Source organism: Rhinatrema bivittatum, chromosome 2 (genome assembly GCF_901001135.1).
Source record: "Rhinatrema bivittatum chromosome 2, aRhiBiv1.1, whole genome shotgun sequence".
Classification (NCBI taxonomy): domain Eukaryota; kingdom Metazoa; phylum Chordata; class Amphibia; order Gymnophiona; family Rhinatrematidae; genus Rhinatrema; species Rhinatrema bivittatum.
The window spans coordinates 309298736-309320229 of NC_042616.1; the positions used below are offsets into that span (position 1 = coordinate 309298736).

The window sequence follows — 21494 nt, forward strand, 5'->3', positions numbered from 1 at the left end:
GGGGGGGGTCATGTGGGCGGGGAGCCTCGGAACGGAGCCGCCCCTTGTTGGGACTGGATTGCCACGTGGGCGGCGCAGGGGGGGAACGGCAGCACTGCCGGGTGCGGGGCTGATCGGGGATCTCGGCGCGAGGGGGGGGCATGCGAGCGAACATGTGATCCGGGGGGGGCCGGGGGCGCGGCGAAATCGGCCTTGCTGGGACGAACGGAGCAGCGATGCCGGGGGGCGGGGCGCCCCGACGGAGCCGCCCATGATCCGCCCCGTGCTGGGGCCAGCTTGCCGGGGGGGCGGCAGCGCTGCCGAGGTGCGGGGCTGATCGGGGATCTCGCCGCGGGGGGGGCGCGTGGGAAACATGTGCTGGGGTCTCGGCGCGAGAGGGGGGGGGGGGGGGGGGGACAGCGAGCGAACATGTGCTGCCCCCTCCAGAGCATACCCCCAGACAGGTTTAATCACTCATGATACCAAGGGGCCACCATCCCCACCCACAACCAGCTGAAAACATGAAAATGATGAAGAACAATGACTAAAGGCAAAAGGAGACGATGCCAGCAGTATGAAAATACCAAAACAATTAACATTAAATGGGAGGTCCGCTCTAAAGAACCCAGAGAGCTGATCCAAGTGCCCTGTAGATCTTCCCAGGCCGAACAGGAGACCTGCAGGCCTCTGCAACTCAAGGACTCAGAGACAGCTGAATGTATCCCACGCAGGTGCCTATAGAGACCAAAGCCACAAGGATTCTCCCATGGGAGATTTGCAGCTCAACAAATGTAGAAACCCAGTAACTGTTCAGGGGTATGAATAATATGCACCCATGAAAGAGACACAGTTCTCATGATATCACCATTGTACCAGATCCAGAATGAACAATAGTCTCACTTGGTGCCCGACCCCATGAACAAACATGGAACAATAATTCAGCCTCCGACATCCATAGGAGAGAAGATAAAATAAGACAGCAGGCATTCAAGGAAATGTTGCTTCTTTAATGTGTCATCCAGCAACGCATTCCGCTAAAGGCCGACTTTAGTCTCCCATCATAGATTGCAAGAAATGTTGTGCCTCTGCGGGTGTGTAATAGATAGAGGTAGTCCCCACATGCATGACCAGTAATTTGGTGGGGTATAGTAAAGAAAAGAGTATTATTTTCTGAAACAAAGAGTTACATATGGGGGAGTAAGCTGTCCATAGCCTGACAAGTTTGACTGAATGATCTTGAAATTTAAATGTATTCCTCTCCACCATGCAGGGTTGTGCACCTCGATGCACCGAATGCAAGATCACCGCTTTCTGTGTGAAATCGAGAAAACAAACAATGACCACTCGAGGCCTGTCTCGGATCTCCTGCTGTGGGCCTATACGATGAGCCCTTTCTATTTGTAATGGCCCCAAGGTATCAGGAAGGTAGAGTGCATTTGGCAGACATTTCTCCCAAAACTCCCTCAGTTTGATATCTAGTAACAACTCTGGAAGACCCAAGAACCTTAAGTCATTATGATGGGAGTGATTTTCTAATTCTTCTAGCTTACTTTCAATGACCTCTAAACGCCCTCTGTTTTTGCAGCAGCTGTGTCATGATCGCTGGTACCATCTTCTAGGTCAGACACACACTTCCATTGCCATCAAATGCCGGACGGTTGATTCCAATGAACCAGACAGGGCATTGAGTTTAGCAAAAATTTCTTCAAACTTCCCGTCCAGCTTAATATCTATAGTTTTTTCAACTGCCCCTGTGACTGCGGTAATTAGCACATCCATCTGAGCCATCTCAACCATGTCTATCTTACCATTGGCCATTTTGGGGTCTGCCAGTTGAGATTTTTTCTTTCTTCGTGAGCTGGCTTGATATACCTGCTGCAAAGCCCCCCAGGTTCAAGCAGTGCACAATATTCGGTTGTAAGGTATCCAAAACGATCCTAGGTGCAGCTTGAATCAGCGGGCTGGAGGTGGATGGCAAACAGGCCCGAAAAGGAGCCTATCAGTAAAGGGTCTGACTCCCTTCACAGCATCACGTGACGTCATTCCTTAGTAGTTGTAATTATTGGGTGTAATTTGATAATTCTGCTCTTTCAAAATATTTACATTTTGGTTGGGAGAATAGAACATTTTTTAAATATTGGATTTTTTATTCATCAGATATTTTGAAATATTTTATTGGTGATTGGGAAAATTTGGATATTCTATTCATTGACTGTTTGAAATATTTATTCTTTTTATGAATATGATTTTACTAATTATGACTTTTATATTTCTTGATTTTATTAGTTAATGTTTTTATGAAGAATGGTAATGTTTCTATTTTTCCTTTGTTGCTCTGCATGTAGAGGCAGGCTTGTTGTGGGTTCCAGTTCAATTCTTAGCATGTTTCTGTTTATACTTTCTGATCTCTTTATTCTGTATTTGATCAGGGTCCGTCTGTGTTCTGCATATGTGACCGAGGTGAGTTATTTTGTTGGCATGTAATTTCTGTGTAGGGATCTTTAGCAGCCTGGTTTTCTAATAAGAGTTTTATTGGAGTTCTAGAGCCTGGTGTAATATGTGCAGTGTTGCCTTTTCATAGATTAGGTTATAAGGGTGTTTTTGGTATGGGAGGTTTACTATATTGTAATGGTAATTCTGTTTGTTCATGCGTTCTAAGGGCTAAGCTCACACCCCATATGCATTACAAAAAGTCTAATCCCATAAGTCTAATTCCAAGTGCAGAGTTTTCTGGTTGGTACCACATGAGTGCATGTAAATATAATATGCATGTTGTGTTATTTTTGTTTCAGCAGACTGTACTTTTGAATGTTCTTTTTCATGTAAAATTTATTATAAGTGCATAATTTAATTGTGAGTGTGTGGAATGGCGTGTGTGCAACGCTGTAAAGTTTGCCTAGGGTACTTAATACCCTTCCCTATCCATGGATGTTAGTTTTTAAAAAAATATATAGTTTGCAGGACAGAGTTGTTCTTTATTTGATAGGCTTGGGACAGACACTAAATGAATTCGGGGGAGGGGGGCAACACAGTAAGTTTTTGCACTGGGCAGCGAAATAGCTAGCACTGGCCCTGGCTAAAGTAAGGGGGTCTGGGGGTTGGGAAGGGGGGATTTTATCTATCAGAGGAGCAGGGGGATTTGCATGCTGGGGCTGCCACTGTCGCTCACATACGTTACATTTTATTTTTATTTCGGGGGAGTTGGGTGCCATATCGACCGGTGGCCCCGGGTTGAAACGGGGGTCAGCAATGACCTTTACTCAATCTCCACGTTTGGCCAAAGTTTTGCTTCCCCCCCCCCCCTGCATTAAATGTATGGAGGGAGTCTCAAGGCCTGCATTAAGGTCCTGGGCCTCCTGCCACACATCTAACGTATACCAGGAAGGATTTGTTATTTTATCATGGCTGACCACCTTCTCAGTCAGCCGCAATAAAATATATGCATCAAATTGCCTAGTAATGACCTTCTTTGCATACATTTGCATTATTCGTGCATGCAATTCACATACAAAGAAGGTCATTGTAATTGTGAAGGGTATGTGGGCAGGGACATGCAAAGTATCGCGAATAACGATGCGATATACAGAATATAATACACATTAGAGACTTTTATCGCGCCATAAGGCCCTAACGCAATTTGATGACGGACTCAGATAATTTTATAGCCTTACTGAAATTTAACGGGTAATGTTCAGCCACTGGCCTTCTTGCAAAATTAGATTAGCTTATCTGGCTAAGTTTGGCAGGATATTCAGTGGTGCATCTGCATCATTGAATATACTCAACTATCTTAAAGTTAGCCAAAAAGCACAACCAGAATTAGATGGATAAGTCATTCAGCTAACTTTGAATATTGTTATTAGCTGGATAACTTATCCAGCTTACTTAATTCCATCCTGGAAAACCCCTACATTATCTGACAAAATTTTATCCAGATAATGAGTTAAACAGCTGGATAAGGGGCTGAAATACTGAAAAGTTGGCATTTATCTGGATAACTCACAAAAACTCAGAAACTGCTGTCCATCAAAATGGTGCCCTTCATTGAGGAAGGTGCTGGAGTTAATTTACTCCAGCGTGTCCTCAGCAGACGCCATCATTTTTAAGAAGAGGGCATTGATGTATGAGGCCTGTGCTTTGGCCTCTGGGCCTGGGCCTGGACCTAGACCAAAGCACCGGCCTGGGCCAAGGCCAAGGATTTGGGATCCGGCCTCTGGTCCGGGCCCCAGTGTTGGGCCAGGGCCTAGGCTGAGGCCAATGCCCTGGCATCCACCTAGGCCCCATCATCAGGATTGGCCTTAAAGCCTGGCATTTAGATAGAGCCTAGGCCAAGATTATGGCGACCTACCACAGCCTAGACCTACACAAGACCGAGACTTCAACATGTGCCTAGGCTTCATTAGCGGATATCTCCTGGACCAGGTAAGTGAGGGATAGGGAGAATCCTGACCCTGGCATTTTTCTGGGTGGGAGGGATAGGTGATGGGGAAAAGAGGCCCCACTTCTTTTTTTAATACATTTTTGGGGTGGGGTTTTTTTAATGTATATTTTGTTTTTGTAAACTAAAGAAAACAAAATATTTTAAAAAATGAAATTTGTGGGAAAAAACACCTCAATAGCTAAATGAAAATATGAAACAAAATTTTTCCCCAGCACATACCTAGTGTGAAGAGTACATTGAAGTCTTTGGCTCAGTGTACGATGGCAGTCAAAAAGGCAAATCGAATATTAGGAATTATTGGAAAGATATCTGAGAATATCATACTGCCTTTGTATAGATCCATGGTATGACTGCACCTTGAGTATATAAGAGAAGGATGACAAAATAATAAAGGGGTTGGAAAAGCACCCTTTAGGAGAAAGGCTAAACAGATTAAAGCTCTTTAAGCATTGTTCCACCTACCAAAACCACTAACCACAGTACCTTAAGACACCGAGCCTTCTCCACAGCAGGCCCACAATTATGGAACACCATCCCACCAGATCTCAGAAATGAGCCATGCCTACTAACTTTTAGGAAAAGACTTAAGACATGGCTGTTTAGGCAAGCCTTCCCGAACTCCACTTAACACGCCCACCATTAAAGACTCCACTCAGCAACTGTATATTTCGGATTGTGTATATATACTGTACTATTGTATATAATTAACCTCCTCTTTCTCTTTCTATTTTCACCTCCCAGTTATCAGCCCCTGTTAATTGTAACTGCATCTCTTCTTCACGTTTATTTATGTTCTTGGTTGTTTCTTCACACCCCTGTTTCATGTAAACCGGCATGATGTGAATGCTTTCATGAATGCCGGTATAGAAAAACCTTAAATAAATAAATAAATAAATAAGCAAGCTTGGAAAAAGAGATGACAGAGGGGATATGAGTGAAATTCATAAAGTCATGAGTAAGATGGAGCGGGTAAATAGGGAACGGTTATTTACAATTTCAAACAACACTAGGACTAGAGGACACACCATGAAATTAACAACCAGCAGATTTAATACAAATCGTAGGAAATATTTTTTCCCTCACTGCACAGTCAAGCTATGGAATCTGTTGCCAGAGGGAAGTGGTTGAAGAAACTAACATTATGCGTTTCAAAAGAGGATTAGACAAATTGCTGAACAAACAGTTATTAGCCAGGTGGACTTGAGAAAGCCAATGCTTATTTTTGGGAGCGTGATACAAGAAATAAATTAACTATTGGGAATCTGATAGGTGTTTGTGACCCAGACTGGGCTCGATGGACTTTGGTCTGATCCAGCATGGCAATTCTTATGTACTTAATATTTAACTAGATAATCTGGGGCTGAGTTACGTTATCTAGCTAACTTAAACAAAGGCAGTGAGTATGCTGTGAAAGACTTCAGGTCTGGAAACTTCAATACAATAGTTTTAATCAGAGGTTGTTGAGATATTGCATTGAATCGCCAAAGTCAATAAATGCAGATGTTTTAAGCAAAAAACATTCAATCAATACAAAGTAAATATAGTTGTACAGCAAAGCTCTGTCTCCAGGCTCGGGACCATGTTTCACAGAAGCTGCATCGGGAGGAACACATTCTAAAGGGTAATCTGTAAGCACAATTAAACAAACCAAGATGGCAGAAACAGCAGAGGGCAAACTTGACACGAGACCATGTTTTACAGAAGCTGCATCGGGAGGAACACGTTCTAAAGGGTAATCAAGCAGGTGAAAGCCAAAAGGAGTAAAGAGTATCATGCAAGTCAAAACCAAAAGGAGTAAATGGTATCTTTCTTTGCATCCAGACATGAATCCAGAACCAGTGGATTATGTACCTCTACCAGCAGATGGAGACGCAGCAGACTGATGTCACAGTGAGTATATATACTCCTGCAGTAACAGCCTGCCAGTATTCTATGTCTCCAGTAGATGATGGACGTGCATTTCCCTACTGGGGAGTGCTTCAAATTTACAGGAGAATTAATTGGAGATTTGGATTGCCCTGCTCTCCTGCGGTGATACCTAATAGTCCCTCCCCCAGTTGAGAATTCCTGAGGTAATTTCTGTGATCCCTCAGATGAGTGCCTTGGTTGGGTAGCTGGTTATAGGCCAGTGTGGACTTAGCTGATTAAGCAGTTGAAAGCTTGTTCAGGAAGCCGAGCGAGGTGGTGATGATGTATGTCCTTCTCCCTCTGCAGCCGGAGACCACCTCTGCACTCGGCTGGGAAGGCTGAGCTCAGGTAAGTTTTGAAAAAAAAAAAAGAGACAGAGTGGAGGGGTTAGTTTAGGACTTCTGTTAGGAACCAGGTAGTGGAACCAAAGTAGAAGACCACCTTACCTTGCCTTTGCAGGATGTTCAAGGAACCCGCGGACTGTCCGAGTCGAGACAGGTAGCAGAAGGAAGATTCAAATGGCAGTCCGGGTCAGGGCAGGCAGCTGACAACAGAACCAAGCAGCGTAATCCAAAGGCAGGCAGCAAAAGAGGAATCCAAAGGCAGTCCGGGTCAGGGCAGGCAGCAGACAACCAAGCAGTGTAATCCAAAGGCAGGCAGCAACAGAGAAATCCAAAGGCGGTCAGGGCAGGCAGCAGACAACAGAACCAAGGCACAATCCGGGTGGAACAGGAAGCAGAGACAAGCAGAATCCAACAGAGCTCCAGCACAAGCAAGCCTGTAGCCGAGGCACACTTGTGCTGGACTGCTCTCCTTAAATAGCAAGTTTCTCCCGCGCTCCGCAAGAACTTCCGTCGGCAGCAGAGGTCAAAAGGAGGCGGAGTCAACCCGCGATTCGCGCAACAGTGTGTCGGGTCTGGTACAGCCGTCGAGCAGAGGCACGGGAGTCTGCAGGAGTCTTTCTCAAGGTAACAACTTCCTCCAATCTCCGTGCTTGGTGCGCCATTCCAACGTGTGATCCCGCTCCCATGGGGGTTAAGGGAACTGGGAAACCTGGTGGGTTGAGCAGCCCGGTTGGTGGTCTTTTTTGTGCACCGCGTGGTATGCCACAGCAGCATTTTGCACGCTTTTTTCTGCGTGGTTGGCTGCCCTCTACAGGATTGTCGGTGGCACAAGTGCATCCTGCTGTGCATCCGAATTGTGCACACAGTCTCATGCATATCAGTTGTGCGCCAAGGCTTGGAGTGGTGGCAGTGTGCTTAGCCTTTTGGCGCACATTCCTGGAACACTTACCTTTTGTGCGCATAAAATGTATGTGCATAAATTTTGTTTCAGCGGGGCTTAGGCTAGATGCACATCTTCAGCATACTGATTAATGGCACCGGTGGCTAAGAAACCTAAGCGCTTTTCTCTTTGTGCTACCTGTCATATTAGGGCATCTCAGCCTGGAGTGCCCTCTAACTTATGCCAGTGCTGCTTAGAGGCTCAGGAAGAATTATCTTCATCTGATTTTACTAAGCCTGGGTCTTCTCAGCCTGATAATGGCCTGGTTAAGGATAGTAACATAGTAATGATGGCAGAAAAAAGACCAAAATGGTCTATCTAGTCTGCCCAGCAAGCTTCCCAAGGTAGTAACTGCGCTCCATGCAGGTTACCCCCATGTTTCTGTTAAGGTTGGTAACTGCCTCTCTGTGCAGGTTACCCCCAAGCTTTTTTATTTATTCCCATCCTCTAGCCTTTAGGGATCCACAGTGTTTATCCCATGTCAGGAGGGACACCTGACCTTGGAACTCCCTTGACTGGGTCCTCAGCAGGGGACTGTAGCATAGTGAGTGCCGTGCAAGCACCTCTTGGTCTTGGCATAGATTTTTCTGCCTTTTCTTGGGTGGAGTTTTTTTCACGGATTGCAGTCCTTCCTTCAGGCACACTCCTCAGCACCATCCAAGCCTGTTAGTTCAGATCCTGAGATGTACACCTCAAGCTGCAGGTGTACCTGACAAGCATCCGGATGGCACTGATGATGAGGCACATCCTGACTCCCTGGAGGATGGGGAAATCCCCCCATGGGTTGGAACCGTATAGAACGATGATGCGGATCTTACATAGAGATTAATTTCCAGCTCTGATTTCCCAGACATTGAAGATGCTGGGAGTCCGTGTCCATGTCTGAGCCAAAGAGAAATCCCATTTTGCTTTCTTTGCGTAAAGCCTTTTGTTTTTTCCCGGTTCTGGAAGCCATTCAAGAATTGATTGATCTTGAATGGGATGCCCCGGAGGCAAATTTAAAGGAGGTTGGACCTTGAAGGGCCTATACCTCCTGGATCCAGTGGTGAGAGAGTGCCTGCACTTGTCTGTGCTGTCTCTAAATGGACAATAATCCCCGTGGAGAGAGGAACGGCCTTGAAGAATGTGCATGATAGAAGGATTGAGGCCATCCTTAAGCAAGCATTTGAAGTAGTGGTAATGACATTGCAGATAGCTTCCTGTTGTTCCCTGGTGGCCCCCTCTTGTTTGCTTCTCTCTCAGGAGGTTGATGACGTTGGTGTGAATTCCAGGACAGTTATGGAACGTGCCACCGCCTTTTTAGCAGATGAGGGCTGCGATTTGGTCCTCACCTCGGCCAGAGGAGTGGCTTCGGTAATAGCAGCCAGGCATCAGTTATGGCTGAGAAATTGGGCAGTCAATGTAACCTCCAAAGCTAATTTTACGAAATTGCCTTTTAAAAGCTCGCTCTTGTTTGGGAGTGAGTTGGAGAAGCTAGCCAGTAAGTCGGGCGAATCCCCGGTTCCTCGATTGCTGGAGGATAAGAAACAGTCACTGCACCCCTGTGGTTTGAGGGTCATCAGGGGTTCCAGGCATTTTCGTCCCTACAGAGGGGCAATCTTTCAGAGGACAGCCTTTTGGCAGGTCTCAGTCCCAGATAGCCCAAGCGAGGAGCGAGCTCAGGTAGTGGAACCACCCAAGCATCCCAATGAAGGTTTGTTGACCCACCCATGGAAACAGGAAATAGGGGAACACCTCTCTCTCTTTTTTTTTTTTTATCAGAGGTGGGTTGAGATGATATTGGATCAGTGGGTACTGGAGGTAATATGAGAAGGATATGCGCTAGAGTTTCACAGTAATCCTCAGGACAAGTTGGTTGCGCCAGCTGGCCTCAGGGACCATGGCTGACCAGGCTTACCTCCCTCCGCCGGTGGTTTACGGCCCCAGGCCAGCCGACGTCAACTCCGGCAGCACCCTGGCACTCCGCAGGGCCTGCTTCTTCGGGGAGAGGCTTCCTGCCATGGCAGGGAGGCTGATGAAGACTAAGCTCTGCCCCCTGACATCTCAGGTATGTGCGCGGAGATGGAACCCTCCTTCTTAAAGGGCCAGGGGCGGGAAACCCGGGCTCCGCCTCCCAGATGACATCATGGGAGCAGGGTATTTAAACCCTCCTGTTTGTCCTGCTAACTGAGTTAGCAAGGACTTCTTATGCAACTCCCCGGCTTCAGACTGCTCTCTTCTTTTGTAAGGATTCTCCTGCTTCTCTGACTCGCTACCAGACGCCGCTCTGGTCTCTCTCTGGACTACGAGGCACTCGCTTCTCAAGGGCTTCTCCGCTTCCACCATTGGCCTAGATAAGGACGATGCTGGGACTACCAGAGTACCCGATCCTCGGGGGCCTTGCCTTTGTTCCCTTCTACCCTTTGTGGCCAGATGTCATCTACGGAAGCCTAAAGTTATCTGCCTTCGAGCCTTGCCTCTTCACTGTTATTCTCTAGAGACATTGCTATTGCAAGGACGCCCGAGATACCCGCTCTTCGGGGTCTTCCTTTGCTTCTGTTTGCCCTTCGGGGTACTACACTACAACTTGGACGTTCAGGGTACCAACGCCTCGGGAGCCCGCTCTCATCCTGAATCTCTGCCTCTCAGAGATTCCATATCATCTGCAACTACATCTCAGTGAGTACTGCTGTTCTTGTCTATCTCTGCTCTGTCTCTTACAGAACCCAAGCTTTCTACCACTGAGGACTATGCTCTGGTCCCATTGGCTATCGGGATTGATGAGGCTGTGCCACTGTATGTTCTATACAGTCTACAGAGTACACAACAGCGCCAGAGACTCCTCTCTGGCAGGGATCAGCATATACAACCTGATTCTATCATCTCATTGCTGTACAATAAAGACTCTATTCTGTGTCTACAGCTATTTGAGTTGGCCTATCGCTGCAAGGCCCCACAGGACTCCTCCCTGTGGGAGGTTCCATTCCTTGCAATGACCAAGAGTCCACACTTTATCACTCAAGATCATAACAGTGTTCATGGTGTCTCCCTGCCACTCCCCGCAGAAGAAGGCAGTCGAGAGTACGCTGTCAAGGCTCCTCAGTCTGAAGGCTGTGGTTCCAGTACTCATGTCTCAAGAAAATACGGATTGATATTCCAATTATTTCATTGTGCCCAAGAAGGAGGACTCCTTTCGTCCCATCCTGGATCTGATAGAAGTTAACTGTCATTTGCGGGTGACTCACTTTTTCATGGAAACATTGCGCTCAATGATAATGACTGTACAGTCGGGGTAATTTCTGACCTCCATGGATCTGTCTGAGGTGTACCTCCATAATCCTATCCTAGACCACTGCCTTTCGGTCTAGCCATCACTCCCAGAACCTTTTCCAAGGTTATGTTGGTAATGGTGGCGGAACTGAGAAAGGATGGGATCCTTGTACTTTTATTTAGATTTATTTAGATGACTGGTTGATTCGGGCCAAGTCTCTGGAAGAGACCCGTCTGGTGACCCACAAGGTGATCTCCTTGCTGCAGGAGCTCGGTTGGGTGGGAACCTAGCCAAAAGCAGACTTCAGCCATCTCAGTTGTTGGAGTATCTGGTTGTGTGGTTCGACATGAAGCAGGACAAAGTTTTACTTCTGGAAGCTCATATTCAAAAGTTGATGGCGTAAGTGAGTCTCTTGGTGAACACTATACACCCAACAGTGTGGTCCTATCTGCAGGTACTTAGGTTGATGGTGGCAACCCTGGAAGTAGTACCGTGGGCAAGGGCGTATATGCGTCCACTTCACTGTTCCCTGCCATTTCAATGGAACCTGCAGTCTCTGGACAATTCGAATCTGCTCTCATCTCTAATGGTGGTTGTAAACGGTTCATTTGAGAAAGGGAGTCTCCCTGACATCGCTGGACTGGTTGGTATTAACAACAGATGCCAGCCTCAGGTTTGGGGAGCTCATTGTCAGGAACTAACAGCACAAGGGCGCTGGAATTCAGATTGATGTTCCCTGTACGTATCGGATCAGTCCAGACTCCTGGGTTTTGCCTCTGCACCAGCAGATGGAGACAGAGCAAGATTTGACAGGCTCTGCCATAAATACCAGGGTGCCACCCACAGCACCTGTAACCTCCCTTATCCTGCCTTTCTTTTTGTACAAGGCATGTTATTTAACCCGCAAACACAGTAAGGAATTTTTTTTTCTCAGAGTTCAATGCAGGAGCTCCATCACCACATCCTTTCACTTCAACGCCATCTTGGATCTCCCCGCCCCCATCTTGTGCATTATTAAAATCTTTCAGGTATCTGAATATTTCTATCATATCTTCCCCTTAAATATATTGTTTAAATCAAAGTCTCATTTCATAGGACTTTTGGTGCAGATCCCGTACAATTTGGTAGCCCTTCTCTGAACCGCCTCTACTCTGTATATACCCTACTAGAGGTGCAGCCTCCAGAATTGAACACAATTCTCCACCTGAGGTCTCAACAATCACCTGTACAATGGCATAATCACTTCCTTTTTTTTTTTTTTCTATTAGTTATGCCTTTAACCTATGCACTCTAACAACTGGAGTGGTGCTGGGAAGAAGACATCTTGGGCCCTATTTACAAAAAATATTTTGCTATAAAGGCCTGATGATTATCTGAAAAGAGACTTTATGGGACAGATAAAAGTGACAAAGAACATGGTAAAAATATAGATATTATATATTGATATCAATAACAAAATGCCAAGACTGATTCTGTTAAAATCAGCTAGTGACTGTATTTCTTGAAAGGACCAGTGACCTTTACTGATGTCTCATTTCAACAAAGGAGCAGATGCTGTGATATGAAAAAAGGATGTAATATCAAAGTATAGTTATTATGTAAGTGGTAGCCTTATAACAAGCATTCATCTTTTGTATCAGTGTTGAGAATGTTTCTTTGAAGAACAGATAATGAATGTGCTTTCTGAAACCATCTGAAAAATGCTCTTGTTGAAACCTTGTTAACAGGATTATCTGTAAATACAGAAAGGGACAGCTGCAAATATGGTTGTGTCAAGAAATGTGTGCTTTATGCAAGAAAGTTTTGTGGTGTTCTGTTTTAATCACAGAAGGTTGGAGGCTGATGTGGATATAGGTAGAGGTCTGCCGGTGATTGCTGCATACTGTGCCCTAGCTTCAGTATTGCATGTGAAAGATCTTCTCTTGAAAGTAGAAACAATAGGGCAAGGGTATCAGACCCATACAACTGTTGGTCCAATAAAAATGAGATTGTTCAACTAAAAAAGGAAGAGATCGGAATGAAATGAATAACTGGGAGACAGTCCCTTCTTAGGTCAATATCTGTTATAGAAATGTTCTATTGCAATGAGCAGCATCTTCAAGTTCATTCCTCAAAACGGCAGCATGCTGTCTGTAAACCCCATGTAAAAAAACCTGAAAGACAGAGGGACTGGGTATGTAACAGGTGGATATAATTTATCCGGCTAAGTTACATGGGGATATTCAGTGGCAAGGTTATGCCTCTGTTGGAAACAAGATGCTGGGCTTGATGGACCCTTGGTCTGACCCAGCATGGCAATTTCTTATGTTCTTACTGAATATCTATGTAAAAGTTGCTACTTAGCTGGATAAGTTATATCTGGCTAAGGCCTAAATATCACATGCGATAGAAAAAGGGGCATGTTTTATGGTAATAGGCAGGGGAGAGAGAGAGAGAGACTAGCCATAATGTCCTCACACTAGATAGGTATTTATATCTCTATAGGAGGCCCACCTAGTAACTCGAGGTGAGGTTTAGAAATTAATGTAGGGGGTTAGGGGCCACTTTGACATTCAAAGTGAGACGTACAAACAGAACAGTGCTATCTTGTGAAGATTTGATGACCTTCGGAGTGAGAAGTCCATCAAGCTAGGTTGAGAGAACACTACACAAATCTCATCTTTGAGTGAGTTTCCTCATTCCGAAGGTCATCAAATCTTCACAAGAGAGCACTGTTCTGTTCGTACGTCTCACTTTGAATGTCAAAGTGGCCCCTAACCCCTACACTAATACCTAAACCTCACCTCGAGTTACTAGGTGGGCCTCCCCTAGAGATATAAATACCTATTTAGGTGTGAGGGCATTATAGTTTCTCTCTCTCTCTCTCTCTGACTTCACAAAACAGTGAACTAACTCCTCCTCTTTTTCTGATTTGCATCTTACCATACGTTATGGTGCTATCACATGCATTAAAGGTGTTTTTGCATGCATTAAAGGTGCTTAAGGCATGCAAAAAAACTAAAACACTATTTGATAAATGACCCTGTAAGTTAGACATGCTCAATGGCTATTCTAATGTATCTGATTAACTTAACTGGAGAAGAGAAAATATCATTACTTATCTGGTTAAGTTAATCAGATAAGTAGTGCAACCCTAATCAGCCCACTGCCCACCCACTGGCTATCTGGCTGTCAACTTAGCTGGATAAGTGACTTATCCAACTAAGTGGTAGTTGCTGAGCATAGCCAGATACTCAGCAGCCACCACTTAGCAGCCACCACTTAGCCAGATAAGTTATACTTATCTGTCTAAGTAGTGATAAACACGCTCATTGGTATTACTAAACATTCTTCTGACAGTATGCGCCAGGTTTTAACGTGGAGTTTTTTATTTGAAACTTTATTGTAAACCATATAGCCATAGGTGCTCAAAGCAAAAATATACAATACAAATAAAAACAGTGAGGTCCATATTCAGCCACTGTGTAGCTCGGCTAGTTATTTGGATAAACTTATCCGGCTAACTTAGCCTATATATTCAGTAGTGTGACTACACCACTGAATGTATCTAGCTATCTTTAAGTTAGCCGGATAAGTTTATCTTGCTAACTTTAGGATAGGTCTATGGAACAACCAAACTTAGCTGGATAAGTTATCCAGCTAACACTGAACATTGGCGTTAACTGGATAATGTATCTGGCTACCTCAGCTACTCCCATTATGCCCCCAGAATGCCCATAACTTATCTGGCCAAATTTTAGCCAGATAAAAATGTATCTTTCTAGAATTTAGCTGGATAAGTGCCCAAATATTCATTTAGCTGGATAACTTTTAAGTTATCCAACTAAATGCCTTTGAATATGGATCTCAGGATTTCTAATTCCATTATCAAATACAATACAAAAATCAAAATAACACAAAATCTAAAATCTGAGTTACATTTCACTTTAGTTGTAGAGGCATATGTTACATTATATAAAAATCACCCTCTCTCCCCCACATTAAACTTGGACAACAACTCAGGCAGAAAATAATAATCAAAGGTTCTGTGAAACAGGCAGGTTTTAATAGTTTGTGAAATTGAAAGCAATCCCCCACTAGCCGTAGCTCAGGGAAAAATTCATTTCACAAATGAGAAATATATGAAAAGCTCTCTTGTAGTTGGCAGCAAATCTCACCTCTTTTGGCCCTGGAATAACCAGCTGACACTCTTGCTGATGTTTGTTTTGTGTGCATCTCAATGGCTTTATTTTTTGTAGCCGCAATATGCTTAGAACAATTTGATTTGTATTTGACAGAACAGAATTGTAAATAAATAAATACAATAAAAATACATCAGAGGATTTTAAAATTAATTCTCCTCTCTATAGGGAACCAATGTAATGACTGCTTGGGATATTCAGATTTATTCATTTCATAGGTCATAATCATTTGCTTGTTTTTTGGGTTTTTTTTAAACAGAAAAAAACGTGTATTTGTTTTATTTGTTCATTTGTTTACCATTAAAGTCAATGATGGAATCAATGCAGCCAAATTAGGGATCCCAAGTTGGAGTTTTCTAATCATTTCTAATGAAACTTGTGAGAGAGACATCATCAGAATGATGAAGGCAATCCAATGCAATGTGGCAGCAGAAGTGGCATGAATAGCACAAGAACCCTCAATGGGGCAGAAAGCTACTAGCAGTGATAGGAGTTTTCAAAGGCAACATCAGAGGAGTAAAGCAACAGCAAGAGTGTCCAGAACACCCCAAGGCTCCAAAAGTGAGTGAAAGGGCACAACAGTGGCATGAATCTTCCAAGGATGCATGAGAAGGGCAAAGGCACCATGATGGGGGAACAGAGCACCAAAAGAGGCAAGAAAAATTGAAAGGCAGTAATAGAGGGTCAAAGTAGCAGAAAAAGTGGCAGGAAAACCTATAAAGTATCATAAAAGGTCTAAAGCAGCAACCTACCATGGCAAGAAGACCACAAGATTCCAAATGAGTCGCAAAGTGAACCAACCAAATTGGTGCAAAGGCCTAGGCAAGGAGAAGCCAGAGGAAATAATTTCCATATGGTATCATTAGGAGAAGGGGCTGATTGTTTGGGCTTGAATTTGGGGTTCCCCTTTGATATGTATAATTTCAACTTTGTCAGTGTCATTTGTCTCCTCCACCTCCTTACTGGAGGCTAAAATGCTACTGACTAGAGGCCCCAAAATCTCTTCAGTCACTAACTATTCAATATCCTATGATTTAGGGAATCCAGCACAGGATTCCTCTTCTAAATCAGTTTTTACAAATGCTGTCTCCATTACATGAGATACTAAATATACACAAGAAGAGGACCTATACAGTAATTAAATTCATTTATTCTTTATATCTCATTAACCTGTCTAACATTAAAATCTATCTAACACACTCATCCGTCACACATACACTCACATATAAAATCAAATTTCATCAATGAACATGAAATACACAATGATATGAATACAGATATGAGTATACTCATGAGTGTACTCATACAACAGATATGAGTATACTCATGAGTGTACTCATATCAACAAATATGAGTACACTCATATTTGTTGGCTCAATAGGAAATCGTCTGATTTATTTTTGTTTATATGTTATAGATGACGAATCCTTTCCGGGAAATAAGATGTTAAATGACATTATAAATTGAGTACAATTGTTTCCTTGAAGAATTCCGTTGAAGGTATGAGCCTTTATAATAGTGAATGTATGGATGTCGATTTATTGAGAATAAAATTGACTACTAGACATTTTTATGTTATAGATGGTGAATTCTTTGTTGGTTGTGATATGAACAATTGGGACTGATCGTGTGAGAAAATTGTTGGAGAGCTCTGAAGGTATTGATGGTTACTTTGATTTGGGAGTTCAATTTATAGGATTCTTATATTAAATGGGGAGGTGGTTCCTATAAGTGATTATATGAAGGTCGTGATAGCGGCTTCTATAAGTTACTTTATGAGGGTTGTGATAGTGGGTATTAGCATGTGTGTATGTAATATTTCTGAGACATGTTATATTCTGAGCAACGGGGTAGTAGAGTAGTAGAAATTTTGTGGTGTTAATGAGGTACCTGTCCTTTGAAAAGATGATTATTATTATTTTATTGATCTTCATTTAGATCTTTGAAGATGATAAAGTCCCTGTTGGGATATAATATGAATAATCGTGATTGACTCTATAAGCATTTTTTGTCGGAAGGCTCTTCAAGAATTGGTGATACCATCAAAAACACCTTGTGAAAGGAATTAAGAGAATAATGTTGGGGAATATTGTTTGCTTATCTTTTGATGTTTAAGTCCATCCCTGATGAAGCCTTTGGGATAAGCTTGGCGAAACGAAGATCTTTGTTGGACTTTCTGGACTTACATCGGGTTGTTTTACAATACCTGCATGTTCTAGATTATTAGCACTTTATATAAATTATTAAATATTTGAATGAAATTGTAATGAGAATTTGCATTGTATAATCATATCATTGTGTATTTCATGTTCATTGATGAAATTTGATTTTATATGTGAGTGTATGTGTGACGGATGAGTGTGTTAGATAGATTTTAATGTTAGGTTAATGAGATATAAAGAATAAATGAATTTAATTACTGTATAGGTCCTCTTCTTGTGTATATTTAGTATTACTCTGGTGAAGAGGTTGTTTGTTGTTTGACCCTTGTGTGACAATATCCATTACATGAGAAGCAGGAACAATGGAGCAGCACAGCCCTGGTTCTGGGTGCTGCACGTCTGCTAACTCTGCCTTTTGCTGTGGTATAATCCATCAAAGGCTAAATACCAGATGAGATCAATAGTCTTAAACACTGTAAGAGAAGGGAGTTTGAAGAAAAAGTCCAAGAGGCAATGAAACCGTTAACAATAACCGGGTAAGGGCTGTGTAACGCATCGGATTGCCAGGGCAAGACAAAGAGTCAGCAAGTACCGTAAGGAAAGGAAATTTAGAAAGAAATATGAAGGCAGCTGGAGCAGAGGAGGAACCTCCCAAAGGTATTGAGAGCAGCTTGAAGCAGCAGCAGCAGTGGCGCTGGAGCTTAAAATAATAATAGGTGCAGAGCAGCACAGCAAGAACAGTGGCAGCAAGGCCCCGAGATGTACAGTGAGGGCTGAGGCAAGAAGAAGAATGGTATCAAAAGAACAAGGCACCATAAGGGAAGGTAATTTGAAAAGAACCTCAAAGACAACTGGAGCAGAAGCAGATCCATCCAAAGATACCAAGAGTGGCTTAGAGCAGCAACAGCAGAAGTAGGGTGCTGGAGATTAAAATCAGAAACTGTAGATGCAGAGCAACACAGAATTAATTATATTAGGCCATCCTTCACTATACTCAGTTCTATCTGTATATATGTTCAATGACTGTACCATTCAAATACCCAATAAAGTACACAACCTTGGCGTTATACTTGATTCATCATCATCAATGAAAGCTCAAATTAAAACAATAATTCAAAAATCATGCGTCAAACTACAACTACTATGTCATCTCAAGCCTCTGCTTAAACCCCAAGGGGCGGATTTTAAGAGCCCTGCTCGCGTAAATCCGCCCGGATTTACGCGAGCAGGGCCCTGCGCGCCGGTGCGCCTATTTTACATAGGGCTACCAGCGCGCACAGAGCCCCGGGACTCGCGTAAGTCCCGGGGTTTTCCGAGGGGGGCGTGTCGGGGGCGGGCCCGATCCACGCGGCGTTTTTGGGGCGGGCCGTAGCTTTTCGGGGGCGGGTCCGGGGCGTGGTTACGGCCCAGGGCGTGGCCGCGCCCTCCGGACCCTCCCCCAGGTCGCGTCCCGGCGCGCTAGTGGCCCGCTGGCGCGCAGGGATTTACGTCTCCCTCTGGGAGGCGTAAATCCCCCGACAAAGGTAAGGGGGGGGGGGTTTCGACAGAGCCGGGGAGGTGGGTTAGGTAGGGGAAGGGAGGAGAAGGTGAGGGGAGGGCAAAAGAAAGTTCCCTCCGAGGCCGCTCCGATTTGGGGCGGGCCGTAGCGTTTCGGGGGCGGGTCCGGGGCGTGGTTACGGCCTGGCGCGTGGCCGCGCCCTCCGGACCCTCCCCCAGGCGTAAATCCCCCGACAAAGGTAAGGGGGGGGTTTAGACAGGGCCGGGGAGGTGGGTTAGGTAGGGGAAGGGAGGAGAAGGTGAGGGGAGGGCAAAAGAAAGTTCCCTCCGAGGCCGCTCCGATTTGGGGCGGGCCGTAGGGAACGGAGGTAGGCTGCGCGGCTCGGCGCGCGCCGGCTATACGGAATCGGTAGCCTTGCGCGCGCTGATCCAGGATTTTAGCGGCTACGCGCGTATCTACTAAAATCCAGCGTACTTTTGTTTGCGCCTGATGCGCCAACAGAAGTACGCCAAATCACGCTTTTTGAAAATCTACCCCCAAGCTTTTAGGATAGTACTTCAAGCTTTAATTCTGACAGGTCTTGATTATTTTAATTAGTTACATTCTGGCCTTCTGCAAAACACAATAAAACCCCTCCAAATTGTACAAAATGTCCCAGCACTCATGCTTACTAGGACTTATATACGTGACCATATCACACCAGTTTTATAGTCACTCCACTGGCTGCTGGTACAATGGCACATAAAGTACAAACTAGCAACTATTATAATTAATTTACTCAATAATGCATCACCTCTATGGATCAGTTCAACTTTCAAATTTTACACTCCTACATTGATTCTCTGGTCCTCTAATCAATACGTTTTAGAAGTTCTATCTTTCTGGATTACTCATCTATCTGAGATGCATGAAAGAGCATTCTTCATTTCTGCACCTACCCTATGGAATTCCTTACTTCTATCCCTCCGTAATATTTACAATTCCAAGATATTTAAGCAAGCCCTTAAGACACATTTGTTTAAGGAGGCATTTTCTATACCACCATAGATTAATTGATATATACCTGGCAGTTTATAAACTAACTGTTGAGTACGGGGTGTTTTAGTGTGCCCTTGGGCCTCGGACCGAGTCCAGACCTTCAGGGCCGGGCCGAGGGTTGACGGCGGGCTCCACATTGCTAACGGGCTGATCCTCTGCCAGGCCTGCAAGCTCCCAAGGCCAACATCCAAGGATGTTGGAAGTTGAATGGTCCTCCGACCATTCTGAGCCCTTTCGGACCTGCTGCTTGAATCGGCAAGGAGCAGCAGGCCTGGCTGAGGTTGAGGGCAGGCGGGCCTTGACACGTAGACAGGACTATGGTCGATGCGACGGCATCGCAGACAAGACACTTAGTTGATGTGACGGCATCACTGACGAAGACACTTGGTTGATGCGACGGCATCACTGACTAAGACACTTGGTACTTGACAACAGCTGGGAGGAAGGACATTTGCCCTGTCTCTCAGGGCGTCCTACTCAGGCCACCCGTGGGACTGAGTCGCGGACCACCCTCTCCCACTGCGCGCCCTACACAGCCCTGGAGGCTGGTCATGGACCACGAGGAGAGCGGGACAAGTGCGGGGAAGATCCAGGCAAAGAGGAACTCCAATGATGGAATCGATGTCACCCGAAGCTCCCTCTATGGCTGGCGGGAACAGAGGCTCTGGAGAACAGGGACCAATCCCACCTGCAGACCGCTCCAATCTCGGGCATACACCATCCGAGAACCACAGCTCTACAGGAACAGAAGGCTCAGGAGCACCAGACAAAGACACAGGGAAGAACATCCTGGAAGGCAGGCACATCAGGAGGTGGAAGATCATGACGAGACATCAAAACATGGACCGGGACCTCAGGCAAAACACCAAGACATGAAGACGTGGTAGAAGGCAGACGAGATGAGGAGCTCCACGAAGAACAGAAGACCTTACAAGGCTCTGGCAGGCAGGAGCCTCCAGAGGGGATGACACTCTGATGCAAGGCAACGACAGACTGAGAAGACAGCCCTTTTATATGGCTCAAGTAGGAAGTCCACTTCCTAGGTGGGGCCAGCACACTTCCTGTGCCTGGCCCTTTAAATCTAGTGAAGAGGCGCACGCCGGTGCCTAAGAAGCAAGCAGGAGCAGGGCTGTGCAGAACCGTGGACAGCGGCCTGTACAGCATCATCGCGTAGAGATGCAGGCAGGGCCTGAGGAGCAGGCCCTGACGTCGGCAGTGGCTCCAGCCACTGCGGGGAGCCCCAGGGGTGGCTCCAGCTGCCGGATGGAACCAGGGCTTGCGGCCTAGCACCGCGAAGATGGTAATCCCATCGGGGGCGGTCCCGGCCCCACAGAGGTAGAAAGTCCGCGGCACCGGCCGCAGTGAAGATGAGGAGCCGGGGCGGCCTCCGGGTCGCGAGGGGCAGAAGAGACCGCGGCTCCAGCCGCGTTGGAGGCCCGATGGCGGCGTCCTGCCTCATCGGGTGAAGAAGGCAATGGCATGGTGAGTGAGTCTGCTCGCAAGGGAACCCGCGGGCAGCACAGTTCATAACACTAACAAGGTCATATGATTAATCAATGCTATGATTGTTTTGATGAAATTGTCTTATTTTGACCTAAGTGTGTATTATGGATCTGTCATTTTTATATTTAAATTTTACATATTTTTCATTGTAACTTGCCCCAAACTTTGGAAGGGGAGGAAAATAAATACTTTTAAATAAATAAAAAAACATAAATAAAGCCCCAAGATGAACAATGAGGGTTGAGGCAGG

At 45.1% G+C, this 21494-nt stretch overlaps 1 long non-coding RNA gene across 3 annotated transcripts; it reads left to right on the forward strand.

Moving 5' to 3' along the window:
* The first annotated feature begins 208 nt into the window (after positions 1-208).
* Positions 209-18228, forward strand: LOC115084616. Of its 3 annotated transcripts, none has more exons than XR_003854609.1 (4): positions 209-304; positions 16461-16543; positions 16625-16700; positions 16982-18228. It is a non-coding gene; the product is annotated as an uncharacterized LOC115084616 (long non-coding RNA). The 3 variants fall into 3 exon arrangements; XR_003854611.1 differs by lacking the exon at positions 209-304 and adding an exon at positions 5339-6310; XR_003854610.1 differs by lacking the exon at positions 209-304 and adding an exon at positions 5339-6310 and having other exon boundaries at positions 16461-16700.
* The last annotated feature ends 3266 nt before the right edge of the window (positions 18229-21494 follow it).